The sequence below is a fragment of the Notamacropus eugenii genome, chromosome 4 (genome assembly GCF_028372415.1).
Source record: "Notamacropus eugenii isolate mMacEug1 chromosome 4, mMacEug1.pri_v2, whole genome shotgun sequence".
Taxonomy (NCBI): domain Eukaryota; kingdom Metazoa; phylum Chordata; class Mammalia; order Diprotodontia; family Macropodidae; genus Notamacropus; species Notamacropus eugenii.
The window spans coordinates 38,117,652-38,129,997 of record NC_092875.1 but is presented as its reverse complement, the minus strand read 5'-3'; positions in this window follow the sequence as shown (position 1 = coordinate 38,129,997).

Below are 12,346 nucleotides of genomic sequence, written 5' to 3'. Positions count from 1 at the left end.
AATATAATTTAAATCTGTAGAAAGTATCAATGACTAGGGGTACCAGAAACAGCCTTGTGTAAGACGTGACACCAGAACTATACTTTGGGGGAAGCTAGGAATCCTTTACTTGATCATAGATTAGATCTAGAAGGTTGCTTAGAGGCCAATCAGTCCCTCATTTTACAGATGAGGCACAGACAAGCGTCTTGCTTAAAGTTATTTAGCTAGTGTTTGACGTAGCAAGAGTCAAACCCAGGTCTTCCTGATTTCCAAATCTAAAACTCCATGAGTCAGTGGGGTTAAAGGATGTTCAAACATCTACTAAGAATCTTAAGTTGGGCATCATAATGAAGAAGCACGTTCTAGCCTTGATATACAGCCCATTCAGGGCAGCTAGGCACAGTGGACAGAGAAGTCACTTAACCCTGTTTGCCTCAGTTCCCTCATCTGTCAAATGAGCTGGAGAAGGAAATGGCAAGCCATCCCAGTATCTTTGCCAAGAAAACCCCAAATGGGGTCATGAAGAGCTGGACAAAACTGAAATGACTGAATGACAACAGTAACAAAAAGCCTCTGAAAGTACAGAGATGGGAGATGAGATATGACATATGGGGACTATCTAATAAGCTAATTTGTCTGGAATGAAGAGTGGGTGAAAATACCAACAAATAGTTTCCTATACATTTTTTTCCTAGAAAGAGGCTACTTCATTCCAAAATGCCTTTTGAGGTTTAACCCTTTGAAAGCCTTAATAAAATACAAATTAAATTTCCCAAACAATTCCCAACATTGTTGGAACTAGAGACTCATTAGGCGTGTTAAGACAATGTCTTCTTTGAAGGGAAAGGCTGGCCCACACTTTGCTCCGAGCTTGGCAGAGTCTAATCTTAGTTAAACCACAAGTATTATAGACTGAGGGAAGAATCGGGGAAAACCCGACAGACTCACCTAAAGGGATAAGAAAATAGAAAGATGATTACTCTGATAGTCTACCCAACACTCAAGAATATCACCCATCAATTCCTCCCCCTTCCCCACAACAATTCTCAAAAGCCAGAGAACTGATGAGATTTTTCTGGGGAGCCGAAAACAAGCTATTTCTGTGGTTTGGCCAATACAAAAAAAGGAAGTGGTGTGTAGTAGACAGGTTGGTAACAGAAAACAAGTTTGGGGAATAGCCAGATCAAAATTGAATCCCATACCCTCCCCCTTGCCTAGCAGGTTAGCAGACAGAACACGCAGCTGTCGAAGATTTCTACACCTCTGTGTGTCACACTTTCTCTGTGAAAAGTGAGAGTTTCCACAACTCTAATAGGAATTGATCATAACTTTGCTGAGGAAAGTTGTTTTTTTTTCTCCACAAACTGTTAGGTACTTATTTGGTGACCTGTTTCTTTCTGAGATCCTGAAGGCAACTAGAATGTGAAATTGCTCGGGATCTTACCCTTTTCATCCATGCCTATCCCTACTTCCCAACAAACTCTTAGTCTTAATTGAGATTTTTATGACTTCTGAAAGAGGCAGTGGGGCCAAGTGGTTAGACGAATGGTGTCAGAATCAGGAAGATTTGGGTTTAAATCTTGCCCTGCCAACTCATTTAATTTCTCAGTGCCCCATATAGTTCTCTGAGGTGGTAAGTCACAAAGATGGTGCCTTCTGGCATCGGAAAAGTTTTCTTCTATGAGAGTGCCTTATACTAACAAAACCAGAGGTGTAATACCTTATGAATTCAAAGGGAAAAATTAATTGAATTGTCTTCTTTGCCTGTCTAAGTAAAGTTAGACCTTTGGTTGACCCATTTGTCCAGTGTTTCTGTTTAGGAATAAACTGGAGTTTTTTAAAGAGACTGATGTGAATGCACTAGAAACTCATCAACCAATTTAAAAAACAACAACCCAGTAACATGTGAAAGCAAGGGGAAGAAACAGAAACTTGTAATAGGTCTGTTAGAATGTCTAGAGGATTAAACCTTACAATGAGTTGAAGCTTGTAAGGAAAATTAAGGAAATTTTTTTTTTGAGTTATATAGGGAAAAAGAGGAGGATCAAAGATCAGGCTGGACCACTAGTCAGGATGGATGAAATGATGATAACTGAACATGGAGAAAAGGGAATACTGCTCAACTCTTACATTCTTTCCATTTCCTTTGTCAAGGAGAATGATCTTTAGACTGGAAAGCACAGAACAAAAATGACTAAAACAGAATTCATACTTGAGATGAGTAGGAAGATAATAAAAGAACACCTACCTAGTCCTCTTCCCCCCCCATGGGTTCAAGTCAGTGAACTTAGAAAAATTCCATCCTAGAGTACTGAAAGAACTGGCAGACTATTGAATCCCTCCCCATCAGAGATCTCTGAAAGATTGTGAAGGATGGAAGAAATACCACAAGTCAGAAATGTTTTTAAAAAGGAGAGTACAGTTATGTTGTGAAAAAACAAAACAAAACCATAGATCAAAAAGAATCACAAAAAAAAAGTGAAAAACATTATGTCTTGATCTACATTCAGACTCCATCAATTTGTTCTCTGGAGGTGGATAGCACTATTCATCATGAGTCCTTTGGGATTGTCTTAAATCTTTGTATTGCTAAGAATAGCTAAGTCATTCACAGTTGATCATCTTAGAATATTTGCTTATGATATATATGTACACCCTTCTCCTGCTTCTGCTCACTTCATTTTGTATCAGTCTATAATAAGTCTTTCCAAGTTTTTCTGAAACTATCCTGCTTGTCATTTTTTATAACACAATAGACTTCCATTACAATCATATACCACAACTTGTTCAGTCATTCCCCAATTGATGGACATCTCAATTTCTAATTCTTTGCCACCACAAAAAGAACTGCTATAAGTATTTTTGTGTAAATATGTCCTTTTCCTTTTTTATTTTAAAGATCTCTTTGGGATACAGACCTAGTGGTATTACTGGGTCCAAGGTTACGCACAGTTTTATAGCCCTTTGGGCATAGTTCCAAATTGCTCTCTAGAATGGATGGGTCCATTCACAGCTTCACAAACTGTTATCAATGCAATTTTATATGTAAAATCCTTAACTCAATTTTGAGAACTTGTTACCGAAACATACTCAAGACCTGTATATACGTCCCATTAAACATACTGTGGTTATTAAAAGAGTATCAGCTCTTTTTGTGGTGGGAAAAAATTAGAAATTGAGTGTATGTCCATCAACTGGGGAATTGCTGAACAAGTTGTATATAACTGGAATGGAATACCATTGTGCTAGAAGCAATGATGAGTGGGATGCTTTCGGAAAAAATTTGGAAAGACTTACATGGACGGATGCAAAGTGAAGTGAATAGAATCAGAAGAGTGCATACAGTAACAGTAATATTGTATGATGATCAGCAGTGAATGGCTCTGATATTTTCAGAGATACAGTGATTCAAGACAATTCCAAACATTTTGACCACATTCATTTAACAGCCAAATTCATAATCAAACATTATCCAGAGTAAAAGAGAACTACTGTTGAATTAAGGAGAAGCTGCTTTTCTCACACATACCATAATTTTCACAGGGCAGTTATAAGTAGTAAAATTGAAGTTTTTCCCTTTGTGAGGGATGGAGTCAATGACAATTTAGAAAATCATTCTTTAAGTGGCAGAGAATTACCCTCTGCACAAGCCAGGCACTATGTTAAGCACTTTACAATCATGTGATCCTCCCAACAACCCTGGGAGGTAGGTATTAGTATTACTATCCTGCTACAGATTAGGAAACAGGCAGACAGAAGTGAAATGACTTAATTAAGGTCATACAACTAATAAACCTCTTAGACTGGATTTGAACTGAGGTTTACTCGATTCATGCATTTTTCAGCATAGTTCTAAATACCAAATGTATTTTGCATTTAATTCTGACTTACTACAATTTCCCTAATAGGAGGCCACATCTTACTGTAAAAAATGAGACCACATAATTTCAGGATAATATTTCAATCAATCAAATTTGGGTTTACAATCTCAAATGGTAATATTTAGAACCTACATTTTCCCAAGGGCTATTTACTGGTAACATTTCAAATTTCAGGGCCCAATTTTTTTTCAGTTAGCTTAAAATCACCCAATGGACAAAATCATTTCCTTTTGTTTTCTTAATCTTTGTTGTTCAATCATTGTTTTTAGTTGTATCTAACTCTTTGTGACCCCATTTGGATTTTCTCGGTAAAGATACTGCACTGGTCTGCCATTTCCATCTCCATCTCTTTTTACAGATGAGAAAAGTGAGGTAAACACTGTTAAGTGACTTGCCCAGGCTTACATAGGTAGTAAATGTCTGAAACCAGATTTGAACTGGTGAAGATGTGTTTTCTTGAGTCCAGTCCCAGCTCTTTCCACTATGGCACCATCTAGCTGCACCAAATAGACTGCAATTTTCTTAACTTCACCTATCGTATTTTTTTCATATTCTAATCTAGCACTTCTCTTATTTTCTTCTTAATTCCTCTAGTCTTTATTTCTCAATCATATCTCATACCATCTGTAGAATTAATCTTCATTTCACTGAATTTTTCCCTTTACAATTTGGCACAAATTTTACAGTTAAGTTCTGTTATATCACTCAAGAAGAAAACAGAACATTCTTCCAAATTAGATTTTATTTATTTTTAAGTTGCTCCCTAATTAAAAAACTTCTCTCTTTTCTTGGTCTTTTTCTATGTAACTTTCACAGTCTTAACTCACTAAAACATTTCAGTATGTATAAAAACACAAACCACAATTTGGAAATTTACAGTAAAGATACTAAAGTTTAGTCACAAATTTCAGTCTCTAGTTCACAATGCTATAAATTTCTACAGACTGGGAACAAAGATTCCCTTTCTTCTTATCTGAGTCTCTTGTCAGCCTTCCACCTTGGCCAGAATTAGACAGGCAGAGAGAGAGACTTTCCTTTTTGAAGGCTTTGAAAGGTCCTCAGGAAAAAATATGCTCTTTTTTCCTTTGACTGATCAGGTCACAAGAAGAAGTCAGCAGCATTTACAAAGATTCAAAACAAAGGCAATAACGATAAAACAGACACATAGATAGACTCATTGGCAAAGTTTTTCCTTTCTATCTGCCACTGAAAATTTAATTGAAAGTCAGTGCACACAATTTTCTGAAAGTAATCTCAAAATCACTGATAAATAGGAGTGGACCTTTTAAGGAGTAGAAGTCATGATCCTTTAGACAGGACATCCCAGCAAAACCAATAGTTTATTTGTAGGGGTGAGGTTGTTCAACGGCTAATCTCAATTTCTTTAATATTAATAATAATAATAACAATAATTGAAAGTGCTGAATTTAAGCCAATATCATTTGTCAGCTGAATCTCTTGCAGTTTTAGACCAAGTTTCATCAAATTTAGTAACATACTTTTTTCCTGGTCATTTCAGTTGAACTGAGAGTTTTCTCTGATTCTATGACATGAGAAATTTCTCCAAGTGGATTCCCTTTGGTTGGCTACTACTAGATTCCATAAATATCTTATGTGCCTTCCCTTGGCTTTATTCCCTTAAGAGAAAATCATGTGAAGGTTCCACTAATATCAGGGCTTACTTTGACTTGGAAGAATTTGAGATCAAGGTTGAGGGGGAGTCTGACCTCTGAGGCAGTGCCATACGGAGAAGTCCCTCAGTGTACTCTAGGGAGTTCTTCTCAGAGGACAGGTCCTTCTCTTGACATCCTGGTTGGCTTGCCAACTGTCAAGAGTGAAATTGACATGGACTGAGGCAATCAAATCAGAACATATTGATGATTTATTGGCAAGGCTAGCAATTGCCGCTCAGGTCCAAGATCTTCTCAGTAGGTTGCAAGGATGCCATTTGGCAATTAACAAAGGTTTCTAATAGTCAATAATGAAGAAACAATCAGCTTACACAATCTTGAGTAATATGGGTATTCTCTCTTTTTGGCCAGAGTATTACAAACCTTGTGGGTATTACAAGAATATCCTGGTACATTCTGTGGTTATTAAAAGAGTAACAGCTCTTTTTGAGGAGGGAAAGAATTGGAAATTGAGTGTATGTCCATCAACTGGGGAATTGTTGAACAGGTTGTATATAATTGAAATGGAATACTATTGTGCTATAAGCAATGATGAGCAGGATGCTTTCGGAAAAAACTTGGAAAGACTTACATGAACGTATGCAAAATGAAGATAACAGAACCAGAAGAGTGTATACAGTAACAGTAATATTGTATGATGATCATCAGTGAATGGCTCTGCTATTTGCAGTGACACAACATCAAGACAATTCCCAAGAATTTATAATGAAAAATGCTATCCATCTCCAGAGAAAAAACTGATGAAGTCTGAATGCAGATCAAAGCAAAATTTGTTTTACTTTATTTCTCTTGGGTTGCTTTTTGGGGGGTCTGTATTTTCTTTTACAACATGACCAATATAAAAATATGTTTTGCATGACTCCACATGCATAACCTATATCAAATTGCTTGCCTTCTCAATGAGGAGGGAGGAAAAAGAGAGAGAGAGAATTTATAACCCCAAATTTTAAGAAAGTCAATGTTCAAATTCTTATATATTTTGTTATATATGTTATATATAATTGTTTATATATGTTACATAACATATAAATTTACATATAATTAGGAAAAATATTAAAGAAAAAAGAATATGCTGGTATTTTCTGTGGTCATTACAAGAACTGACCACAAGACATACAGAACATTTTGTGCTCAGTACCCACTCCCTAATTTCTCAGAATCATATTAACATCTCATTTTCCCCACAATCATATAAAATTTACAGCAAAGCAGGGCTAGCTCACAAAATTGAAAAAACCAAACAAAATGGAATTAATTTAGGATTTCATATGACTCAAAGGAGAGAGGATCTGATCTCAGTAAAGGTGGTCCATGCTAGCAGGCAGGCAGACTGACAATCAAGACCATGTTGAGGAGCTAGCTTCCCTTACATGTCTGTAGCATACCTCTGCTGAAGAGTTTCTGGGACCACACGTTTCCCTTCTACAAGCCCCATTCCTCTAGTTCTTTAAGCAGGCATGCAACATCCTGTTCACATTCTATTTACCAATCTGGAGTCATGTCTCTTTTCATATACCTAGGTGCAAGTCAAATGCCCCAGACTTCGCTAGAAAGCTTGGTTACATTATTAAAAATATATCTAGTAGACATCTAGAAAAGGAAGCAGTGACCACAAAGAGTCAGTATGGCGTCATCAAGAAAGTCATGCCAGACTAATCTCGGTTTCTTTTTTGACAGTATTAACAATGCTAACAAAACATGAGGATATGCTATGGATATAGTTTACCTAGACTTTGGCAAAGCATTCAGCCAAATCTCTCCATGGTTTACTTGTTAGCAAGGGAGAGAAATGTGGGCTAGACAATAGTCTATTTGGGTGAATTTGGAACCCGTTGAATGATTAGACACAAAGAACAGTCATTCATCATCCAATGCCAATTTGAAAGGAGGCCCATCAATGGAATGCCCCAGGCCTCCATGTTTATTCCATGCTGTTTGAGATGATCAACCAATGACTGGTATAAAGGAATAAATAGAATACTAATTAAATTCATCAATGACACAAGCTAGGAGAGATTGCTGGGAGATGGTGGATAGGTTAATCATGGCCATCCATATACTGGATGAAAAAGTCAGAATTCAAGGAGATCTGGCTCGACAGGCTAGTTCATAGGGTCTCCTCCAAGTAGATGAACTTGAATGAATAGATAAAACATTTATTAAGCACTTACTCCCCACCAACACTCTTCTAATGCTTGAAGTTATTAAAAGAGAAATCAACCTCACAAGTACAAGGCGAGGGAGGTGCATCTCCAAAAAGGTCTGATCGTTTCAGTGACTGCAAACTCACTACGAGTCAACAAAGTGATATGGTAACCAAAAAAGCTAATGCTACCTTGGGAGGGTGATAGCACCTAAAGCTTGGGAGGTAAAAGTCCTACTGTGTGTATTCTCTATTGGTCACTTTGTATTTGCTATGTTGAATTCAGTTCTGGGTGTCTCATTTTAGGAAGAACACTGACAAGGTGAGAAAAACTGAGAGGAGGGCAACTGGGGAAGGGCAGTAAGGGGTCTCACAGTTACCCTATAATCAAAAATCGGTTGAAAGAACTGGACATATTTAACCTAGAGAAGACTACAGAGGGACATGATAATTCTCTCTAGGTAGCTGAAGCCTCCTTGCGTAAAAAAAGGTTTAGACACAGAGAATTGATGAGGGGTTTTTTAAATGAAAATTGTTGTAATTTATCTTTTCCCAATTACATATAATAATAATCTTTAACATTCTTTTTTTTTTAAATTTTGTGTTCCATATTCTTTCTCTCCCTCCCTCCCCTCCCTGCTCCTTGAGAAGGCAAGCAATTTACCATAGATTATACATGTGCAGTCACGCAAAAGATATTTCCATGTTTGCCAGGTTGCAAAAGAAAACACAGACAAAAAAAAACCCAACCCAAGAAAAATAAAGTTTTAAAAAGGATGCTTCCATATGCACTCAGACTCCACAGAGAATCGTGTTGTTTTTTTCCTTGGCCCCAGAGAAGAGAATTAAGGGCAATGGATGGGAATAGTGGAGAGGCAGATTTAGGATAGAAGCTGGGAGAAACTTCCCAACAGAGAAATAGGCTGCCTTGGGGAGGGGGAAGTGACTCTCATCCGTACGCTGCACCAAGGATGGAGGAGAGGTCTCTGTTGAGGAGTGACTCTTGTATAGCCTCAGAGGTTCTGGAAAAACCTCCTTCTTTTACCCACAACTCCTCATTCCTCCATTAACTCTAGGCATCTAATTTACAAGGGAAATGTTCAAACATCCTTAGAGCTTGGGAAAACTCATGAGTCTTGGTTAAAGTGGGAATTAGTTTTGTTTGACTATGTATATTCTTTAGAAGGGTTTTGTTTTTCTTTTCGCTTTCATTCCATGGGGAAGGGGTGAGAGGGCAAGGGGGGAATAAGGAAGTAAAAACAGAAGAGGTTTCATTTTTTTTGTTAATGCAACAAAAAAACCAGGAAGAATTCCCAGAAAGAGGCACAAACCGACAGCTTTGAAATGCAAGTTGAACTTGAACTTATCTACTTCAAAACAAAAGAAAGATGTACCGAATAAGGATCTGTAGTTGCTTGTACAATCTTCTTAACTTGAACTCAAGCAAATGTTCATTCTAATTTATGTTTGTTAGGTTCAGAATAAAAATGAATAATAATGAAAAAAAGAAAACACCTAGTCAGCTCATGTGAGACCCAAACCACAGGATTTGAGGTACAGGTAGGACCCTGGTTGATGCTCTAAGACAAACGTACCATTTGTGAAAAGAATGTGACTTGCTAAGCCTTCTCCATTCCTACTAGTGGAGAAGAAAGCCAAATATGTTCTAATAAGAAACAGTTTTATATAATTCTTTATATATATTTGATCCCCACAACGATCCTGCAAAGTAGGTGCTAGTGTTATCCCCATTTTACAGATGGGGAAACTGAGGGTTAGAGAAGGGGCATGCAGCTGGAAAATTATCTGCACCAGGATTCAAACCCACACTTCTCTGATGCCAAGTCCAGTGCTTTACCATTATGCTATCCTACCTCTGATGGTGTATTGAGATGAAGCATCTCTCCATGGGATCCATCAATCAACATGTTTTTAACTGACCACCTAGGATGTGCTGGGTCCTGATGCTTCGAGACCTTGAGCTCAAGGAATTTACAATCTAGCTAGGGAACAATTAGACAAGAATGAAAGATGGAGCAGCTAGAAGGTGCAGTGGATAGAGGACTGGCCCTGGAATCAGGGTCCAAATCCAGCCTCACATGCTTACTAGTTGTGTGACCCTGGGCAAGTCACATATCCTGATTGCCTCAAAAAAAAAAAAAAAGAATGAAAAGTAAAGACCTTGTTGGTGACTAGAACAGACTCCCCCCTTCTCCATCTGTTAAAGTCTTCCTCTTCTTTCAAAGTCCAAGTGTCTAGTGGTCTCTTCAGTAGTTCTACTGCTTCTCCTCACCCTGGTAACCTTGGACCATCACGATCCCTGGGACTCAAGTGTCTCCTCAGTGCAGTGGGAGGGCTGGGGTAGATGCTGCCTTAAGGGACCTGCCTCTTCCACTCTCTAGAATCCAATCTATCATCTGTGATATAAATCTTTCATTTTGCTCTTATCACATTTTATCATGGTATTTCTCCTAGATATTTAGCTATTTGCTGATAATACTAAACCCACTTGGCTAAAACCTGACTCATGGAATTGTAGAAACAAGGGAAGATTTTTTTTGACATTCCTCAGGTAAGAAACTAAAGGAGAGGTTGAGCTTCCCAAGGTGATTTAAGTTATACTTACTCTGTAGGCATGCATATCACCCCTCTCAATCAGCCCATTGTCAATGTACTGTTGGGACATTCTAAACGTGGTTTAATCTATAACCTAGTGTGTTTCATTAGGTTTGTTTCTTTAGGGGATCATGTATGTGATCATGATTCCGTTTAACTAAGTTTGTTCAACTTGTGTGACACTGAAGAAAGCATGGGATCATGAATCTGTCTTTTTCAACTTTTGGAGTTGAAAAGAATGGGATTCCAATATTTAAATATGGGATTCCAATTTTTAAAAGAATTTATTTCTCTGATTTAATTCTCTCTATAAAAGACTGTCAGAAACTCCAATCTGGATTTTTATGAAGGCTGAACCTGTGCTTAAGGAAAAAAAACCCTATAATTTCTGCATTGTAGTAGATTTTCTTTTTCTAGCAGCAGTAACCTACCTACGATGATGAAAGCCGAGGAGATATTTCTCCTCTATCATCTCCCCTCTGTCCTCAGCTGGTGGTGAGCTCTCCCTTTTTCAACTTTTTATGGAATCTTGATAACAACTCAGACATTTAGAGCTCCCCAAGATTTACAAAGTACTTTTTTTTCCTAGGAGGTAGTAGTGCAACCATTTTACAGATAAAAAAACTGAGGTTCAGAGAAGCTAATGATTTGCCCCTAATCACAAACTAATAAAGTGTTGGAGCTGGGATTGAAATCTGGATTTGAAGAAGGCTTTTTGACCCAGCCCCTGGGCCTCTCACTTGGTCTCAATGTCTCTTTTGCCATCACATCACAAAGTCCTGGGTGTTCATTCAACAAATACTTATTAAGCATCTACCATAGGAATACAAAGTAAAGGGCAAAGAAAGAGTCCTAGTTCTTATTCTACCAGAGGGATACAAGTTATACAAGGTAGGGTGTGATGGGAACAAATGAAAGACATCCAAGCAAAGTGGGAACACTTGAGGTGAGTAAGAACCCTCTCAAGGAGTGGGAGAGGATTCTGGAAGACTTCCTGGAGTAGGGTGTGCCTTCTTGCTCTGGGCACAGTCACCAAATCAACAAGTATCATTGCTTCTGGAAAGGGCATGCCAACTGGGACTCTCCAGAACAGAGATCCCCTTCCTTGGAGGCCACTTCCCTCTGAGGGGGGGGGTGTCCTCCCCTATTAGAAGGTAAGTTACCTGAGGAGCAGGTACTGTTTCTTTTTTATATTGAAAAGAGTTTGTTTTATAAAGAAAAGCAAAATAGTGCCTTTCCCTGAAGGATCTCACGGTGTAAAGGGGGAGATTTGCAATCATCTAGGCACCAATGAGAAACTGACAGGATAAACTAGGACTTCTCAGTGCCTACCCCAGGGTAGCTACTTAATTTTAAAATTCAACTGGTCCTGGCTCGAATTTTCATAGAAAATCTAGGACTTAAGGTTTCAGCTTTTACTTGTCATTTTTGCCTCTGGGTTTTAGTTTTCTGATCTGTGAAATAAGGGGACTGGATTAGCGGGTGTGTAACGTCCCTTCTAGCCTTAATCAATGATCCTTTCTTCTCTTGATGGGCAGGAACCCTTCCCAGCCTGCTTAGATCATCCACAAAGTTCTCATTGTCATAGCAACCTTGGGGCACAAAATGGTCCCTGGTGTTGGAAACACCAACTGAGATAGCTTTCCTAGGAAATTCTGCTTCTTTCCCCTGTGAACCACAACCTAATCCAATTCTATTTGGTCTGATTCAGTTTGATTCTATCGTTCTTCGGAGCTAAACAAAAGACAAAAATGAACCTCCCAACTCTTAAAGAGCTTACATTTAATATTCCCTACTTCAATCAATAAACATTTATTAAGCACCTATTCTATGCCAGGAACTGTGCAAGGGCCTAGGACACAAAGAACTGGGAAAGAAAGGCAAAAGACAGTCCCTGCCCTGGAGAACCTCACGATCTAAACACATCCTCTCTCCAGGCCACAGGGAAGGGGAGAAGAAATGCAGAAATAGAACTGGATTTAGAGTCTGCAGACCTGAGTTCAAATCCAGCTCTGCCCCCTTACTCTGTGACC